We start from the raw sequence: 20453 nt of genomic DNA on the forward strand, positions 1-20453 counted from the left end.
TATTTAATTTCTTCTACTGCTTACATGCTTAACAATTCCATTCTTATTCAGTAGAAGTTTCTTGTTAGTTTTAATTAGTTGGACTTATAATTTTGAAGGCAATGGATTTGTTCTACACAACTGCATTATAGCTATAGCTGTGCTTTGTTCATTTAAAATATTTTATAGACAGATTTGGAAGTGTTAGTTATAAAAGCAGGAGCAGCTGTAATTCCTTTTAAACAGGACCATGTGTGGAGAGAGATTCTTAAGCAGTCTTTTGAAAAAAAGACTTGAAATGTTGACATTTTATTGCTGTGAACAACTGTGTTGATTGAATGCTCCACATTATTCACTATACATTGTGTAAAAAGCTCTGTTACCCAAGGCAACACAACATTCAAACTGAAGAATCCCCCAGCAATTTTCAGTTTGAGGATTATCTGATTGTAGCCTTATTTCAGAATAGCTACAACAACAGCCTTTCTCAATGCATGGTCTTTGGACTCCCTGTATGGTGATCACTTAGGTTACTCCTTAAAATGGAGATTCCTGTGTCCTCCCTCCAAACATTGTAAATCAAATTCCTTGGGGTTGAAGTCTTAGAATCCGCATTTTAACTAGCATCTCACGTGATTGTGGTGCACTTCAAAGTTTGAGAATCTCTGGGCTAGGGAAAAACATTAGTTTTAAGAAGTCCATGGAGGCAAAGAACAAAAAGCATGTTTGTGAGAACATGAGGTCAAAGACAGATTTGAAACCAGTGTATCAGCCAGTAGGTAGAAGGGACAATAAGAATGCAGTAGAGCTTAGGTGAAAGAGCACTGGCCTATGAATCAGAAAAAGGGGCTCTGCTATTTAATATCCTCGTGTCCTTAAGTGAGTCACAACTCTTTAGGCTTCTTACCCTTAAAATGAAGATAAGAAATGCATGTGCCCAAGTAAACAGGGTTGTAAGGAATTCAGGTGAAATAACGTATGTAACTGTGCTTTGTAAATTTCATAGGTTTTACTGTTAATAATAGAATCAAAGGAAGTGCTGGTGATGGTCAGTATCTGGACAGTGTGGCACCGGGTACCAGTGACTCAGTGTTGACAAATGTAAATGAAGTTCAGGATCAAGAAATTCAGTCCACAGGAGAACTTAAGTCGGGGGTTGAGGGGAGGCAGAAGGCAAGACATCAATTGAAGGCCTATAGTAGGAGTACAGTACAAGTTATTGGCAGACTTATTTCAGAAGGAGCAAAGCTGTAAGGCTTTCAGTGATCCCAGATTTACTGAGAGATGTGAATAATAGTCATCAGGTTCTTTCATCAGACTTCACACCGGCCACACCCTCCAGTTTAGAATCATGAGTAGGTTAGGGTATGAGGTGAGGGTACATCTGTAAGAGGTGACTTAATTAAACTGGTTCGTAGAATGAGAGGATTGAGAATTATGGGGGTTGAAGGGAGGTAGAAGGAGTCCAAGTATGTACTTCTGTTGCCACAACCTCAGGAAATGGGAAATGTGCCTTCTGAACCATTTAATTTCCCTTTTGACTTCTCTCCTCAGTAGGGTATATCATTGCCTTTATTTATTGCAAAATTAATACATTACAGTGTTATTAAATCTCAGGGGGTAACAGGTAGATGATACAGCAGTAAACATATACATAGTTATTTGAACCAGCCTGATGCAAACTCTATTCATTAAGTATACTGGAAAGAGCATGAATCTGTCAGGAACCACCTGAATTATTCCTCAGTAGGAATTCCCTCTCAATTTCTTACTATCTGTGTGATCTTGAATGTGATGTATATGAGCCACTGTTTTTTTTTAAATCTGGAAAATAGAGATAAAAATTTCTACTTGAGTAGTTATTTGAGGGTTAAATTAGATATAATAGTGAAATAACTGGGTACAATGACTGGTACCTAAGTATCCTTTTTTACCTGATTAAATCAAATTTCAATAGTTCTGAATTGAACTATTGAAAGTCATGAGTCAACTCATGACTTTATCCCTGATCCTGTGGGATCCACGGTTCTTCCTTTCTAGTTTTAACCTTTTCGCTTTCATCCATCCCTTTGTCCTCTTTCTCTTTCATGTTTTCTCCCTCCCTCTCACCTTTGTTTCTAAGGAAGTGAGGTTTCTTAGGACCACTTATCTCTCAATGAAAAGTTCTGTCCTTAGCCTCCTTAATAATGAATATATCCCCTGGTCTCCTACTCAGACAAATTTCTCTAAACTAGTCTCTCACTTTTTTCATGGCCCCTGCTTAAACTTTCTTATTTTCAAGCATTTATCCTACTATTGTGTCAAAGTTTTAAAAAAATTTTCCCCTCCCCTTATTCCACAGTAACTTTTCTAGGCCTCTAGTGTTTGTCATCCTCTTCTGGCCACATTCAAATTTTCCTACATATATGCAAAAACATGCTGACCTAAAATCCAGCTAATGATAGGTGACATCCCAAACAGGCTGGGTTTTCACCACGTGGCTTTGAGAGTATGATAAGAGACCCAGTTTAAGATTCTAGAATACACTGCGCTTACAGTCAATACTCACCTCAGCCAGACCTCTCTGTTTACCCACAGGGTAAAAAAGAAATTCTAGTTGCTGAGAATTACTTAGTTTTTAGATTTTGTCAGTGGGGAAAATGCCAAAACCTTTCTCCTCTTTCTGCATCCAAGTAGTTTTGGATGACAGAACAGCAAAGTCTTTTATTTTGAGTTAACAAAAGAGAAGAAACTCCTCTCAGCAATATTTTCTTGGAAGCCCTGCATATCTGGGTACAGTTGTTCTATAGTTGGTACAAAATAAAAACAGTTCACACATTCACTCATTCATTCAACAAATACTCATCAAGATCTGACGATATGCAATGTAAAGTTCTGGATGAGGGGATAAAGATGAGCTGATCTGGACCGTACTGAGATCTCAGAGTCTGTCACTGAACAGGAGAGAGAAGCTACAAGCTATAACATACAGCATAAAGGGATAAATGCTGTGCACATGGGACATAAGCTAGAGAATATATCTTCAGAAAAGGGAGAGACTCCTCCAGGCGGAAAACCTCATGTGATTAGTTTCCCTCAGTGACTCACCAAATATGTCAGTCTCATGAAGCCAGCTTAGTTTCTGTAGCAAGATTGAAAATATTTCAACTCAATATAAGGAAAAAATGAGATTCAACTGTCTCAACAATGACCATAGTGTCACTGGATGAGGGCAGCCTTGTGGGCACCAAAAGACTCTGACAACTGAAGCGTTCCATCTGTAAAGCCTTCTTTCTTTTCCTCAGGTTGTGGAAATAAAATAAAACATTCCTCAAAAGGAGCAAAGTGGAGAATTTCCAATTTTATCCTTTAATAAATGATTTGTTGGCATTGAATAGAATGAAAACAATCATAGGTGTTTTGCCACCAAAGCATAATGACCCTTGTGCCCTTTCTCCTCAGTCTGTACCCTGTACTTTAGATGGTAAACAGCAATTTGAGTGGCAATATTGAAAAAGATTTTAACTCTCTGTTGCTCAGCCACTGTGAGGCAGACACAGAGCGCACATTGTACTCACTGAACCAGGACTATTAGCAAAGAGCTGTCCCTTTCACCCCAAGCTCACTGACACAGAAAGTTTGGTATTAACAGATATAGGGCCCTGATTGAGAAGTCAGAAAATCCACGGATAGTCAGAAAACTTACAAACCTTGAATGTAATGTTATGTTGATATTGATACTGCATAGGAACTTAGATTCTAAATTCTGTAGATGAAATCATTACCATCCTAAACCTTTAGAAAAGTAATGGAATAGTTAAATTTCAAATCTTTTTTTAGGTCAAGGAAAAACCAAGTTTTTTCTTCACATAGCAGTGTAAAAACTCTTCGTTCATTAGAGAATGTTAAATTATAATGCCTGATTCAGAATTTTAACTGCCATGCACACGATGGGTAACACCTTAATAGGGTTGCCAGAGTTAGCAAAAATAATGATACAGTAAAATACAGGATGCCTAGTTAAATTTGATTTTGAGATAAACAAATGATTTTTAATGTAAGTGTGACCCAGGCAAGATCTCGCAACCCTAACTTGAGAGAGCATGGCTTGATTATATAACATTCCAGTGGGATGGTTAAATTTTAGGAGGCAAGTTTGCTTTATGTCCCCTGGTTTTCATCTTTCCTCATTCCTATATGTCTCCCCAGCTAACAAGACTTCTTTGAATGAATGGAAAGATCCTCTGTGAAGAAGACCATTCACTTCATAAATGCATTATTTTAAAGCCCTGTACCCTAAAAAAAAAGTGAACAGAAAGCTTCTTTCTGGCTCCCATTTTCTGCCATCTCAATTGCTCTTCGCTTGTTGATCTAGGTTGAATCATTCAGGTAAATGCCTCAACTATAAGTCTCAACTCTACTGTTTTTAGTGTGAAGTCTCATCCAGAGTGAGGTGGGTCTGGGGTGGGGTGAGGGGGGTCTAGGAACTGAGTCCAAAAAGTAGAAATACTTTGAATGAGAATTTGGAGAGCATCCAAAGTGCATATGAAGTGAGCTCTAATGTAGACATCAGGTGGAGTTTTCCTTTAGAGAATTTCACTTCCCCAAATAGACCTCAGATGCTTTACCTTTTCTGGTCATTTCAGTGAACATTCAATTAACACTTCCATCAGGTTGTTCAAAAAAAGTCTGAAAAGTTGATGATTCTGCATTTAGTTCTTAACCACTTTTACACAGAATAAGTTTATCTTCTTCATATTTGAATACCTTGATGTCTGCTTCCAGGATTACTTAGTTACTCCTTATCTCAAAAGGAGATTAGCTACCTCTACCTCAGGCTATCCCTGAAGACAGGCTCTAATAGTACAAATGAATATGAATAATATGGGTTGTTTCCTAAACTTCTAACAATTTTGGGAGGGACAAATTAATGAAAACTAAGAAATATTATGGATTTCACTAGTTGCTTTATTGTGTCATGAGAAAACCTTTCTATGAAACCCTGAAACAGCTTTTCAAACAGCTTTCAACTGTATTATGACAGATATCCTCGATGATGACATAACCTTAAACATATTTTGAAAAGTACTGCTTTTCAAACATTTCCTATAAATTCTTTAACCTTTTAGTTTTAAAATGTGATTTACACACTCCCATGTTTTGTTTATATGCTTTGTTAAAACACACACAGTACTTCTGTGTATTGTACTTAATTGAAACCCTGTGAATTACTGAGGTAATTTATGTAGGTAATACAACTTATTTTACATATGAAAAATACTAAGGTTCAGAGAGGTTAAGTGATTTGCAGAAGGACACACAGCAATAAATGCCTGAGCTGTCTCTAGAAATAAGGAAGAACTCTATTTACACACTTTCATATAGGATATCTGCCCTCTCAGGAACACTTTAATGGAAAAATATTAATATTGGTGGCTTCTATTTATGATTATTAAATCTTTTGTTCAGCCCCCAAACACTACAAAGGCTCAAAAAGATATCATGCTCCCAGATGCTGATATAAGTAAATGTACAACTTCAGATCAAGCTTTAATGTTGATTGAAAAAATATTTTTCTGTATGTGATTTTATATCATATACATTATACAGTATGTCTTTTATCCAAGGAAGCTTCAATTACTGAAGCAAAATTGAAATAAATGCTTACATGCAGATAAAAAGTTATTTTTAAAGTAATAAAAAAATTTCCACCCATGAAGAACACTTATTTGACAATAGTATCAACATTTCAATAAGTATGCACAGTAAAATCACACTAAATTGTAATAATATAAAATATATGATAAACTAGGTATAGTTTAGGGGGTCAGCCCTATGTGTATATTTTCACTGTCATTTAAAAATATTTGCCAAACAAATTAATCAGGTCCAAAATTCCTAACTCATGAACTCTGAGAACATTTTAAGCACACATCCTCACACACACGTGCACATATATGTTAATATGCAGATTGTAGAATATTCTTTTCAATAAAAAATTCCTGACAGAGCTTCGCATGAAAACTTCATTAGCTTGGTTTAACTTAATGTACCTCCTCAAACATAAACACCACATATTCTAACACACTGAAAGCTCTAGTCAGAGCAATTGGGCAACAAAAAGAAATGAAACATATCCAAACTGAAAAGGTACATGCTTATTGAAAGCACTTAATGGTAAAAAAATGGAATGCTTTGCTCTTAAGATCAGGAACAAGGTGTGGAAGTCTGCTCTTTCCACTTCATCAACATTGTTCTGGATGTTCTAGTAAGTGTAATAAGGCAAGAAACAAAAGGTATTTAAATTGTAAGAAAAGAAGTAATATTTTTATTCACACATGATATGATCATCTGTAAAGAAGATCTTTAGATATCTTCTTAAAAAAAAGCTAATAGATATAATAAGTGAGTTTAATAAGGTTGCAGGATACAAGATAAAAATAGAAACACCAATATTCTTTCTATATGCTAGCAACTAATAACTAACTGGAAATTGTATTTAAATAAAATAATGCCACTGACAATAGCATCAAAAAACCCCATGAAATACATAGATCTAACAAATCTAACAAAATATGTTCAAGACCAATACACTGAAAACTATAAAACATTACTGAGAGAAATTCAATAAGTTATAAATTAATAAATGTACAGTATTCATAGATCAGAAGACTCAATTTTGTTATTTGCCAGTTTTCTCCAAAATGATATATAAATCCATATATATATATTCAAATTCATATGGAGATACAAAGGATCTAGAATAGTTAAAAGAACTTTGAAAAAACAGTATAAAGTTGAAAGAGTAAGAGTATCTATTTTTAAAACTCATTATAAATCTGCAGTAACCAAAACCTTCTGATACTAATCTTTATACTAGTTTATCTTTATAAACTTGTAGATCAATGGCACACAATAGAGAGTTCAGAACTAAGCCCACACATATAGGAATGACTGATTTTCAGCAGTGGATCAAGTGCAATTAAATGCAGAAAGGATAGTCTTTTTCACAAATTGTGCTAGAACAATTAGATACCCATATGCAGAAACATGAGTATAGGTTCATACCTCTTATTATACATGAAAATTAACTCAAAATGCACCACAGACCTAAATGTACTTCTTGCAGACAATATAGGAGAAAATTTTTGTGTCCTTGGATTAAGCAAAGATTCTATATATAAGACAACAAGAGCACAATCCATAAAGCAAACAATTGATAAGTTGGACTTCATCAAAATTTTAAAATTCCACTCTTCAAAAAATGCTGTTAGAATATGTAAAAACAAGCCGCTGGCTGGATGAACATATTTGCATTACAAATGATAAAGACTCACATGCAAAATATGTAAAGAACTCTCAAAACTGAATAATAAGAAAATGAACGACCTAGTTTAAACAAGGGAAAAATCTGAATGGACACTTCACCAAAGAAAATATGTGAATGGCAAATAGACACATGAAAAGATGCTTATCATTAGTAATAGAAGAAATGAAATTTAAAACCACAATAGAATACTACTACACATCTTAGAATGGCAAAAATGAAAATGACTGACCATACAAAGTATTTAGCTAGGATGCAGAGGAACTGGAATGCTCGTATACTGCTTGTGGGATGTAAAATGGTGTAACCACTTTGGAAACCAATTTGGCAGCTTCTTACAATGTTACACAAACTGTATGATACACCTATTCAACTCTTTTGCAATTATTCAAGAAAAATTAAAGCATATTCCATAGCATCTTTATTTGTGAAATAGCCCCAAACAGGAAACATCCCAAATATCCATCAACAGGGAAAAGGATAAACAACTGTGATGTACCTATAAAATGAACTTTTGATATGTGCAAAAACTTGGATGAGTCTGAAAATAATTATGCTGAGTGATATGAACTAGTCAAGAAAAGAGTTCAGATTGTATGATTCTATGTATATGTAAAATATTAGACTATGCAAACTCATCTGCAGTGACTGAAAGCAGATGAGTGCTTGCCTGGGGAATGTGGGAAGCCGGGACTGAGTATGCAGAAAGTATTGCAGTGGGGCACAAGGGAACTCTAGGGATGGTAGACTTGTTCACTCTGTTGATTATGGTAATGATTTCATGTGCATACACATATGTCAAAACATTTCAAATTGCACAGTTGAAATTTATTCAGTTTATTGAATATCAAATTATATACTAATAAAGCTGTTAGAAATTTAGTATCAGCTTATAATATTTTTTCCTGAAAATCTTTCATAGTGAATGTCATGCAACTATCTTGATGGCATTTCTATGTTATTTATGAGCCAAATGAAAGACCTCCCTTGAATGAACACATTGTGCTTTCCCTGAATTTTACTGGTTATGGTTTCATCTGAAAAAATGAGAGAAAATGGCCTAGCAACTGTTCTGAAAAGGTGAAATAATTTGAGGCCAAGGAAACAGTGTTATCAGAGAGAATTAATTTTACTTAGCTGGCAAAAGATTGTCTAGATAATAAATATTGCCTAAAACAATAAATGGAGAGATTTATACCATTGTTCATTGGTTGGAAGACTCAATATTGTCATGATATCAATTCTCCCAAATAATATAAAGCAGCTAGCACAGAGAGGGGGCACTCAGTGAATTGTTGCTCTTGCTATCACTTTAAAATCAGAAAGTTCTAGAAAACAGAAATCATTATATACTTTTGGCAGTAACCAATTAAGACTTGAGATAGTCTCTAGAAACCAGAAGTACATGAGACCACAAAACTGGAGACCTACGTGTGGCCCAACTGCGCCAGCATTTAGTTCTGTGACGTTGGACTGGTCATTTCAACTTTCTGGGCTTGAGTTCCTCACTTAAGAAATCAGGTTGTTAATAGATGGCTTTCACTCTTGTCCCACTTTTAATACTTATTATCTAAGACATAGAGTTTAAGATCAAATTTATTATCACCAAAACCTTAAACTGCCTCACTGCTGCAACTTGAGCAATTGAAAACAGTAAAACACTTCATAAATGTGGGCAAAAGTGAACTTTTTGTCTGAATCATTTCAGATAATTGCCTTAATTATCAATTGACATTATAGATCTATCCATGGTGTGTTAGGAATATTTAAAAAAATCAAATCAAATCCCACAGAATTTTGTACTTTTCCAAATCAGATGATTAAAAGCAAAGAACTAGTTTTTATGGGCTTCTGATTTAGACTTTCAAGGCATTCACAGGGTAGACTACAAACTGGTAATTGCAAAGACCTTTAAAGTACTATTTTAAAAAAAAGTACCTGCAGTCTTATTCTAGTGCTAAATATTTGGACTCTCTTTTGAGGACACATACCCTTCATACTCAACCAAGTCGATAGCCAAATTATCAGTTTATATGGCTTACCAACAATGTGATTTTTGTTTCCTTATGATGGTTTCTTTAGCACATTTGAGTGTTAAAGTCTAAAATTATTAATCTTTTACTTTGTCTTTGAATATGTTTGCACTTTTTCAAAAGAACAAAAAGTAATGTGGGATGTGCTCACTATTCTGTATAGAATATCAGCCTACAAGTTGGTGATGTGCTACACAATTGTCCTTCCTTTCCTTCTTTACAACTAGCCTCTTTTCCCATTCACTCTTATCAGTTAATTTGTTCCATTCACCTACACATATCCTGTAGTAAAGTTTTGTTTATATTTAGTTACTCCGCTAAATGACTGTTAAGTGGTTTCATATTCATAGACGTTTATAGGTAGGGAGATTTTTATTTTCTGAGTGATTAAAACTTCGTGGATAGTTGAAATTTCAAGAAATATGAAATATAAAATGTCTTCCTTCATTTGCATGTTTTTAGTTGAGTATTTCATTTAAATTGACAGCCTTGAATGTATCAAGGTCTCTTCAGAGTTTTTCAGTGGCTAACAAACTTCTTTATATATATATAGAGTCCTTAGAGACTGTTCTCTGAAGATGCTGCCTAAGTGTTGCTTTGGCTAAAATAATCAGGAAAATGTTGAACATCATTATGAAAAATAGGAGAAAAAACCTGTAAGCAGTCATCCTACTTTTCAATAATTCCTTGAGGTATGTGCATCTGGGCTGTGTTTTGTAGCTCTAGTCTGTGTGTAATGTATCAAGGTCTCTTCAGAGTTTTTCAGTGGCTAACAAACTTCTTTATATATATATTTTATATATATATATATATACACACAAACTTCTTTATATATATATATATATTCTTCTTTACAGTGTCTACAATGGCAAATTTAGACTGTGAACCAATGTTTCTGCATTCCAATCTGATAATGAGCTTTAACCTTGTACCATTTCATTCTGTTAAAAGAAAAAAAATACTTGCAAAGCAAAATGGCTCATAAAGTAATCTGAGTGATGGAGAAAGAACAGCTTCCAGCATGGAATGAAAATATATTTCCCCACAGAGGAAGCAGCACTATAGAAGTCCTCCATCTGTAGCTGCTTTTGACAGTTGACAATCTTAAATAAAATTCCCCCTTGGTCCCTTTGCTGTATTTTTGACCACAAAGGTTTTAAAGCCTGAAACATGATTAAATTTACAGTATGAGCAGTCACAAAGAGAGCCCTACATTTTCTTTAGATTTGAGGGAGATGGGCATTCTATCATGCCTGCTCCACTGGTTACCTTTAGTCTCATAAATTTCTTTATAAAATTACCGTATGAACTTTTGGATTTTTTTCAAATAAAATCTTTTCTAAAACACACAACTTATTTTGTGATGCCAAGATGGCCCAGGGGTTCCTAACAAATAATAAAGCAATCTAGCATGGAGGAAGGAGCCAGACTTCAGTTCTAATACCAGCTTCATTGCACAACTACTGTGTAATGGAAAAGTGCACTTAGTTTTCTAATCAGTTATTGTGAAGGTTTAGTGCAAATATACATGAAAGACCCTTTCAAACCATAAAGCATTATGCAAATATAAAGTTTTTTCTCCAAATAGCCACCCGAGTGAATGTTCCTAACTAGTTACCTCTATACATTGGTTTTTCAAATCACATCTGTATTTCCACCTTTCCACTTCTCCATCTCTTCAAGCATGTTTTAAAATGACGAGTTCTGAGCTGTTACCCCCAAGGAAAGGGAGCCTAGAGTCCTTAGAGACTGTTCTCTGAAGATGCTGCCTAAGTGTTGCTTTGGCTAAAATAATCAGGAAAATGTTGAACATCATTATGAAAAATAGGAGAAAAAACCTGTAAGCAGTCATCCTACTTTTCAATAATTCCTTGAGGTATGTGCATCTGGGCTGTGTTTTGTAGCTCTCGTCTGTGTGTAAGACAGGGATGATAGAGTCAGAGAAGATGAAGAGAAAAGCAACCCAAGTGACAATGAAGGGGATTACAGAAAGCAAGGTGGGAGTGGCGGGGGGAGCAGGCGATACAAAAATGATAACTCTTCTTAATGAAACTCTCATCAGGGGGGCTATGTGGCCGGCAGTCTTTGTTACTGGAATCTTGCTAGAGAATGTGTGCTAAACAGTTTCTCCCCCAAATGGCCTTGGGGCTGAAGTTTTGTTCTTCCCTGTCCACCATGTTGTCAGCTGACACTTCGTCAGTCCAGCACATTCCCATTTTTAGAGCTTCTCATTGCAGGATGGGGAATGTCAGGATGTCCTTATACACTGGTAAGGGGCAGGTGAACAGTCTTATTTAATGAGCCTGAAAGCTGATTCATTAGGTTCTGGTCTGATTCTCCCTCCAGACCAGTTGACTTACTCTTTAGGTTCCATGGGTTTCAACCAAGTTTATGTATATCAGACTCACCTGAGGAACTGTGGCACTATGAATCATTTGGCACTTAATTTATTGTGTAAAATTATAATGTCATGTGTGTGTTTCTTTAATACAGAACATAACTAAACAAACAACAAAAATGCACCAGTAAATAGAAAACTGCTGTTGGGTTTACATCATATTAAGTTTCTTGAACAGAAAGGCATCCAACATTGAACATGCTCAGAAACCAAAGTTGGCTTTAATTAGTTGTCAAGAGGCAGAAGCAAATAACCACTTAGGGCAGCATCTCCATTAGGCAGGGCCAACCCCTGTTCTTTACAAGCCTGCTTCTGCACTCCCTATTTACAACATCTAGCTCAGTTAGACTATTTTCACACTAACCTCATTGTCATACAGGTCATTGCCTATTTGAAATAGAAATTTAAAAATCAAATCTTAGCCATTCTTCAAAGATAAATGCTTTTAGTGAACCCCCCTGCCTATTCCCCTAACACACACAAAACTGCTGCTAGTCCAAACAGTGCCTACATGTGATTGGAAAAGACAGGCTCCAAACACAGAACCAGCCAATGAAGAACAGAGCTTGGGTGGTTATCAGCCCCATTTCATTCTCTCATGAAGGTGCCCTTGTGCAAATAAGAACATAACAACTGTGAGACTAGAGATACTAAACAAGTTTAGTTTTTGGTGCCAAGTCTAATGAATCAATAATGGCTGTCTTAAAAAATGCATGGTGTTGAGAAGGATTCTGAAGCTCAATAGATAAAGTGTATTGTAAGTGGTGATTTGCCTGAGTTTCAATAATGGCACTGGATGTGACAAGAATTTGCCCTCGGAGGACTAGAGGCTTCCAGCCTGCCCAGAAGAGGTAGGAGGCCTGGGATAGGCAGAAGTTGATGTAAAACATGGGCCCACACAAGTTATATAATTTATAGACAATTACCTTGCAATACTCTTGTAATGCAGTGCACCAATCCTACGTCTTCAGGTCTCTAACAAAGCATCCAGCTGACCTAGAGTGTTTCATGTGGACTCTGCTATGCAAAACTGTTTCTTGGTTAAATAAAAGAAAAGAATAGTACCTTGGTGTCATTTTACTGTTTAATAAAAACTTATTTTCACTTTTAGACATAATTCAAAGAAAGAAGCTTCAATTTCTTCCTCATTTAGTCTAACAACTAGTCATGTTCTTTCTGTCCTTGGCTCCCTTACATTCTATCCTCTGTGGTCATGTTTGGTTTAAGGAAAAGAGGGAGAACAGAAGCTGTGAACCCATCCCTGATCTAAAGTTACAAGTAGATTCACACATTGAAGGGATGACTTGATCCTAGGAGATGTCCATAGACAAGATTTGACAAAAAAGAAAAGAGAAGCTCCAAGGGTTGAACTAATTGGCCAAAACCACACAGCTGGTCAGTGCCTGAGGTGAGACTTGAACCTGTGTCTCTCTGACAATGATTAAATTAGTGTTTCCTAACTATTCTTTGACATGGTAAAAGCTATGGATCTTTGCCCCAGAAAAATTAACTTATGCAAGTGTGTGGCAGCCCCAGGTTAAGAACCTGTGCACCACGGTGCCATTCTTCAGCCTGAGCTGGGGCTCTGTGGGTACTTGGAATTGACAGTTTCTCCTGAAACACAGGACTAGGTCTTCTTCAGGCTCCTTAGGGTTTTAAAAGGGGGTGGGAAATATCATTTGCTAATGAAAGCACCCCTGAGGCCCATAGGACATTTTGATGCAATTAGCAGGTGTTGCCAAACGTTCCCTTCAAGGGCCAGAAAATAAATATTTTAGGTTTGCAGGTGTATGGTCTCTGTGACAACTACTCATCTCTTCATTTGCAGACCATATGTAAGTGAATGAATGAGCATGGCTGTGTTCCAGTATAACCTCATTTACAAAACCAGGTTATGGGCCTTCAGGCTGTAGTTTGCTGACCCCCAGATTAGAGGGGGGCACACAGTCTGTTAAAGAGATAATGCTGCAGAATCTGTGTGCTTGTATACTCTTGAACATTTAGTTCTAATTCCCTAGGACCAAATATAATTACTCTTAGTGATAAAAGCACAGAGTACTATGGCAAGTAGGGACAACTGGAGTAGGAAGACCTGGTTTCAAATTCTAACTTTGTCATACTGTCTGTGTGACCTTACTCTTATTCCTTTGAATGACTGACCATTAGCAAATGGAGTATAATACCAGTAAAGTGAGTATAATAATGGCAGCCTTGCAAGGTTGTTATGGAGCACACAATAGGTATTCAGTAATACCTGAGAAGCCCAACTGCTCAGTGGATTTTACCTCACTATCCCTATTCTGTTCTTCTCACCATCTCATCATAATAAAGAACCTCCTCATCAATTTAGGTGTTTACTCTAAAAGTCAGACATGACTGGCTACACACACCAGGAGGTTTGATAAGGTATAAGCATCAAGAAGCCTCCTGGGAAATAAATCATCCAAAGTTAAAAAGGGGGTCACAGCACTTATCAAGGTCAGTTGGTCCAGTATAGGGGCCTTGGGTAGATTATGAGCCCAGCACAGTGTCTGTGATAGATATCTTCTGGCCCAGCCCCTGAAACATCCCTGAATCTTATAGCAGAGGATCTATAACAAAATAACTTTATGGTACTATGTCAGCAACCTCAGTGCCAACAACTTTGGCAACCCCCTGGGAGACTGCACAACTGGCTTCTGCAGCATGGGAAGATGGCACCTGCCTTAGAGGGCACTGCCAACCTGGACACTGTTGGCCACCAGTCACACCATGGGCAGCATCAATAGGAGTCTTGCTTTTGATGGCCATTGGCCACGACAGCATACATACCCAGAGCAAGCTCTGGATGAGAAGAAGCGAAATGGGAGACTTGTGGTGGCCATGAGCACCAGATCTCAGAGAACTTGTGAGATATCTTACTGGTTTTCTGGAGTTTGTTTTGTTTTTATGGGAGGAAGGGGCAAGAGAGAGGATATATGGGAATGTGTGCCTATGAAATGGGGAGTGAAGTTCCTTGAGAGTGTATGGGAACAAAGCCAGAAAAACCCTGGTTTGAGATTTTTCCCTTTCCTACAAAGCTAATGTGATCATGCAAACTCATTTGCAATGCAGTAACATTGACTCTCCCTGAAGATCCTGTACTTCCTAACCCTCTGATGTTTGGATGTGGATTTTCTCCCCAGGAGTATCTCTCCTCATGTGGTTTTTCTCTCCGAAGGCTCCTCTTCATGTCTTTTGTTCATCCAAAGGTTCACCTTCAGTCCAGTTTTCTCCTGAGGTGTAATATCTTGGATCAAGGCACAGGTTATGCTCTACAAGGGAAGTTCTCAAACTTGCTGAAATGTCAGAGGACTTGGAAGTCATAGTGCTCTTTGAGGGACTTTAACAGATGATATTTTTTCATTTGATTCTATCACTTAATGAGAAGAATGAAATAATTGCCATATAACAGCACCTATCATTTGGGGGCATGTACCAAGCCTTATTCACCTCTCATCATAACCCTGTGCAGTGTGTGCTCCGTGAGCACTGAGGCTCAGAGACATCCAGAGACTTGCTCAGAGCCACACAACCAGGAAATGATGGAAATCAGATTTGTACCTTGAAAGGTTAAAGTTTATGACTTTAACTACTGCATATACTGCCCCCTCTTGTGAACAATTTTGCTAATAGGAAACATGACAGTATGACAAGTGGGCAGTAGTGACTACGGCCTCTAGAATATGGATTTAAGCACAGGAAATAGTCTGATGAGTACATATGTTCAGCTGAGTATACCAATAATATTCCTTTGAAAACCATAGTAACAGTGTTTTTGTTCCTTTGGGCTTTTTTTTTACAGTAATTAGCTAACTTGCTTATCTCTCTGGGGTTCATTTAAGAGTATCAGTTGATACCAAATGGTGTATGTTTGCTATTAGCAGCTAATACAAGAAAGGAAAGAGACTTGTCGTTCTTAAGGATGCACTTTTGACTACTTCAAGAAACTGCTCTTTGAATATCAAACTTATTTTAATCATCTTTTCCATTCGATTCACAAAATTTGAGATTTTCACAGTTTTAAAGAGCAGAGTGTTGCAGATGTTAACTAGAAGGGTGGCTGAGACTTTTACCACGTTTTTTTTTTTTTTTGGCCAAAATGCCAGGACTACTCAAATAACAGAATATTCCCCATTTTTGTCATCAGTTTCTCATCGCCAGTCCTCAGTGGTTGAAGATTTTCCCCTTCTGGATGTCAGTACCTCTCCTCAGAATTGACTTTGATACCACCACAAAGGATGTATGGACAGCCACATGGTGAAAAATCTCAGGTTCCAAACCACACCCAGGGAAACAAATGATAATAGCCTAGATTATTTGGAGCAAAGCTTAAGTTTGTCTTCTTAGTTTTGACATCCTTTACCCTCAAGCCAACCAGAACAACTATTAAGCCCCTGGTAACTACAGAAAAATAGGTCTTTGTGACTGGACTGCAGGTGTAAGCCTAAGATTCTAAATCAATTATGACATAGCAATTACCCTGACAGCCCAGGTGGACTGCTCTCCTCTAAACCCCCTGAATAAAACCTTAGCCTGGAAACTTGGCCTAGGTCAGGTTACATGAGCTGCTCTCGAGTCAATTGCCCAGTTTCTCCATTTTACTTTTTCTCCAGTCCTTCTTCTCACTTCAGTCCTTTTTCTTCTTGTCTTCTTAAGGTTTACACTTGACTCAGACTCATCTTAAATTCTAGGTTGTCTGCACATTTGTATTTTATCTCTCAGGAGCCAGCTTCCATATTGCCTGCATTTTCTTCAACATCCATACAACTGCTGTTCTTAGAAGAAAATGGAGCTGCCTAGACAATATAGATGGTTCTTGGGAGGCATGAGTCATCACATCTTTAGGGCGTAATGTAACTGGTGCATAAGATCAAAGAAACAAGCCTCTGAGTCCTCAGCCCATTAAAAGTGGACCAAACCCTGAGAAGAGAAAAGGGACTGTTATAGAGAATTACTGCTTTTTAACTTAGCCATAAAAATATTACTTTAAAAAGCCTCAAGCAGCAAATTGCAAACTTTATTTTTCAGTGCAAAAATTCAGGTGTGTGGCTGGTTCATAAAGTATCAGTTTGAATATCTTTCGGGGAACCTAAGTTTGTCAAAAAAATATGTGAAAACCCACAGGTTAATTGACACACAAAGTTCTCCTCAGGGGAAAGTTCAATACCAGTGGCATCAAAGAATAACTTTCTTCCACAGTTGCTTGCTACACAGAAGCATCTTTTGTTATATTGAAAGTCCTTAACCAAAGTTTCCTTTAAGTAAAATTTTCAGAAGATCACTCAGGAGAAAGAGCAGCTAGACATTTGTGTTTAGCAATTTTCTTTTTAGATTTTTAAAACTGTGATCAGATGCCCTGGTTTCATGCTGAATTATAAAGACTGAGTTTGTATGAATGACATTGTAATCATAGAAATCCACTTTCTAATGTACATGTTTGGCCCTGAACTTTCACCTTTTTTGGCCACACCTTTGTTTCCAGCTGTCTATAGCAGTCTTCATGAGTTTCTCTAATTTGAGTCACCGCAAATCCTTATTTAAAAATAAAGTCATCATCTTGCCAGCTTTCCCTTTTTCTTGATGGTATTCATCTGTGCTTCCAACCTAGAAATCTCGGTGTCCCTTGGATATGCGACTTTCTTCCATTAACAGACTTCGCTCGAGCTTCAACAGTGAGCCAGGTACTGTACAAAGATGTGGTGCTAGCTCTCAAGGGGCTCTATATTAAGATTATAACTGAGTTGTATTGTTGCCTGATTTACATGAAGGCATGTAGAAAACAATAAATGGTAGCTACTGCTATTTTTAATATTGACAATTTAAAAAAATGTGTTAGATTCAACCTCTTCTGTCGTTTTCACTTTCTAAATCCTGGCTCTTAAAACCTGATGCTTAAAATATTGCAACAGTTTTTCCATGTCTTCAAAGAGCATCCATGGTTACATATAAATTTTAGTCTTGGGAGTTGGTTTGCTGAATTTGCTGTCTAAGCTTAACTTTATAGTGTTTTATGAACATTATTAGCCCCATCCCTCTTGTGTCAGATTCTGCAGAAGCAGGGATATGGTTGCAAATGACGTTTTGAGGGAATGCTCTTTAGGAAACACCAGTAAGTAAGTGAGGGGAACAGGACAGAAAAGCGAAAAGAACCAGGAAAGGGTGTGGTCTCAGATGAGCCTAGCCTTGGTTTGAGCCGTTGGGTTAGGGTTCTGGAGCATAAACCACACTGCAGAGCTGTCCCTATTTTTGTCAAGAAGTCAGCCTTTTATACCTCTATCAGTGCTTCAGAATTTATGGGCCACCCCCAACCTAGGACACAACTTTCCTGGAGAAGTAGCTCCTGACAGCTCAGGGCAATTCCCCAGAGAAAGAAGATCAACTGTGAGACACTTTGCTGCTGGCGTTTTTGTGCCGTCTCCTCTCACATCAAGGCCATCTCCTTCCTCAGGGAATCCACAAAAGTCTTTAGCTCACGTTCTTGTACAGCCTCCTCCCGCATCAATACCATTTCCCTCCTCATGGCATCCACAAAAGTCTGCAGCTCGCGACTCGTGCTGCCTCTTGCAATAATGCCATTTCTCTCCTCAGGGAATCTACTGAAGTTTGCAGCTCGTGTTCTCATGCCGCCATTTCTTGGGTCTCCTCTGCAGACCTTTTTAAGACTGTGAGAAACAGCCAACCCACAGTCCCCGCTGCCTCATGGGCACTCTGCTTCTCAAAGGATCTGCTTACTATACCAAGGGCCACCCCTACTGCCTTAGGTGTCACCTCTACTTGCCTCCAGTCCTGGGGTGGGGCCCAATCCTCTAGGAAGCAAGCCACCTCAGACCACATACCCACTGGAGGACGATCCACTGTCTCCCCATTCACAGGGGCAGCCTGCTGAAGCACGCCTCTCATAAGGGCAGTCTGTCTTTTTCCTTGGTCAACAGTGAACCCTGCCGACTTTCACCAATTGTCTTGCCAATGGGTTTCAGCCCCGGGCAAGTTTGCTATGGATTCAGCGTGACCAAAGAAATTGATAGCAAAACGTTCTTGGGGTGAAAGGGTTTATTACCCGGCTTGTTCTTCGGTGGTAGGTCGAGCACTAGCGTCTCTGCCTCCACCCAGAGCACTGGGCCGAGCTCTCCATATAGCGCAATAATAACTTATTGCCTAAAGGTGTGGAAGCTGTAGCCCAGCAACAGGCCAGTTACATCATCAGGTGGTTTAAGTTCAGTGAGGATCCTGGCCATAGGAACCCCAACTTCCCCACAAACAGACACACAGACAAAACCTGCTTATATATCTCTTTAGAGTCTTCATGCATCCCAGGAGTATGTGTACCCAGTTTGAACAACATTGACCCAAAGAACAGAATAATGTGAAAAGCAGGGAATTGGAGAAAGGAGGAAGGCGTTATGCCTATTGACCCCATGCAGACACTATCACATTTTTTGAAAAAAGAGTCAATGTTGAGTCATTGTGATGTGGGACCCCAAAACTCATATACTCAATCCTGAACTCACCAAGCATACATTGCTCATGTCCTTGGGATAAGGAATTCATTTAGTTGTGTTCACACTAAATTGTAGAAGTCTGGTACAAAGGCTGGAAGGGAGGATGGTGGGAGATTTCAGAAGAGCTTTTGACCCTTTGGATAAAGGAACTCAGTACATAAAACTCTCTTTTGATGAAAGCCACAAATAAAGTTACCTGTTTACCTGATTTCCCAGATTCTCCCTAACTGCAGGACTTAAATAAATCTCTCTGAAGCATTTTAGGTAGCATATGGCACACAGCTTAGATTCAGGAAACAATGGACTGATAAGAGTCAGCTCATGTAATTTCTAAGGACCCACTTCTAGCCTAGTTCAGTGATTTGGACTTTAGTAGATAAAGTCCTACCCCAGTTTTCAATTGGGCTCCATAGGGACTCAAAGGGCAGGGTGCTCCAGAGTTCTGCAAACAATGACATTTTGCCAAAATATTTAACCTTCCTGAGGCATTGGTTCATCACTTCTGTCTATTTTAAACATTAAGGTTTAGAGAAAGATTTATTTGGGATAAAGTGCTCTGCTGCTGAAAACACACACACACACCCCTGAAGCCATTTACTGAACACACAATTGCTTTCACTTGTTTGTGCCATTGCACATGTTATTTCTTCTGCCTGGGATAACCAAAGCTCATCTTTTCATTAGAGTCTCCCCCAACCCTTGCAGACAAAAAATGTTTCCTTTCTCTTTTAGATAGTATTCTATATTTACGGTTGTTACAGTGTGTGGAGAAAGTGAAGGTTCCTATGGCCCGGATTCTCAAATGGCCCTGGTTGGCTTGCTGACTACATACTGTGGGCAATAGGCTGTTATTGACTGTATATAAGGAGCTCTGCGTGCTCTGGGCTGCAACGCTGCAGGAGAGCAGAGACTGGAGTGGTGGCAGCACTGAGGACAGAGACTGAGAGGGCTGTGGAGGCAGAGGCCTAGAGGCAGAGACCGGCTTGCTGCATGCAGACTCGCTCTGAGTGGACAGGATTCTAGTGACTGACCTGCCACCATGGGAATAAAGTTGGGTATAAACCCTTTCACCCTAAGAGTGTTCCACTGTCATTTTTCAGTCTTATTGAATCCATAGTGAACTTGTCCGGGGCTGAAACCCATTGGCAAGACAGAGTGCTTTGCATGTTGTATCATAACTATGTAATTACCTGTACTGACAATTCAGCTTTCCATAT

Source organism: Manis javanica, chromosome X, assembly GCF_040802235.1.
Source record: "Manis javanica isolate MJ-LG chromosome X, MJ_LKY, whole genome shotgun sequence".
Taxonomy (NCBI): Eukaryota; Metazoa; Chordata; class Mammalia; order Pholidota; family Manidae; genus Manis; species Manis javanica.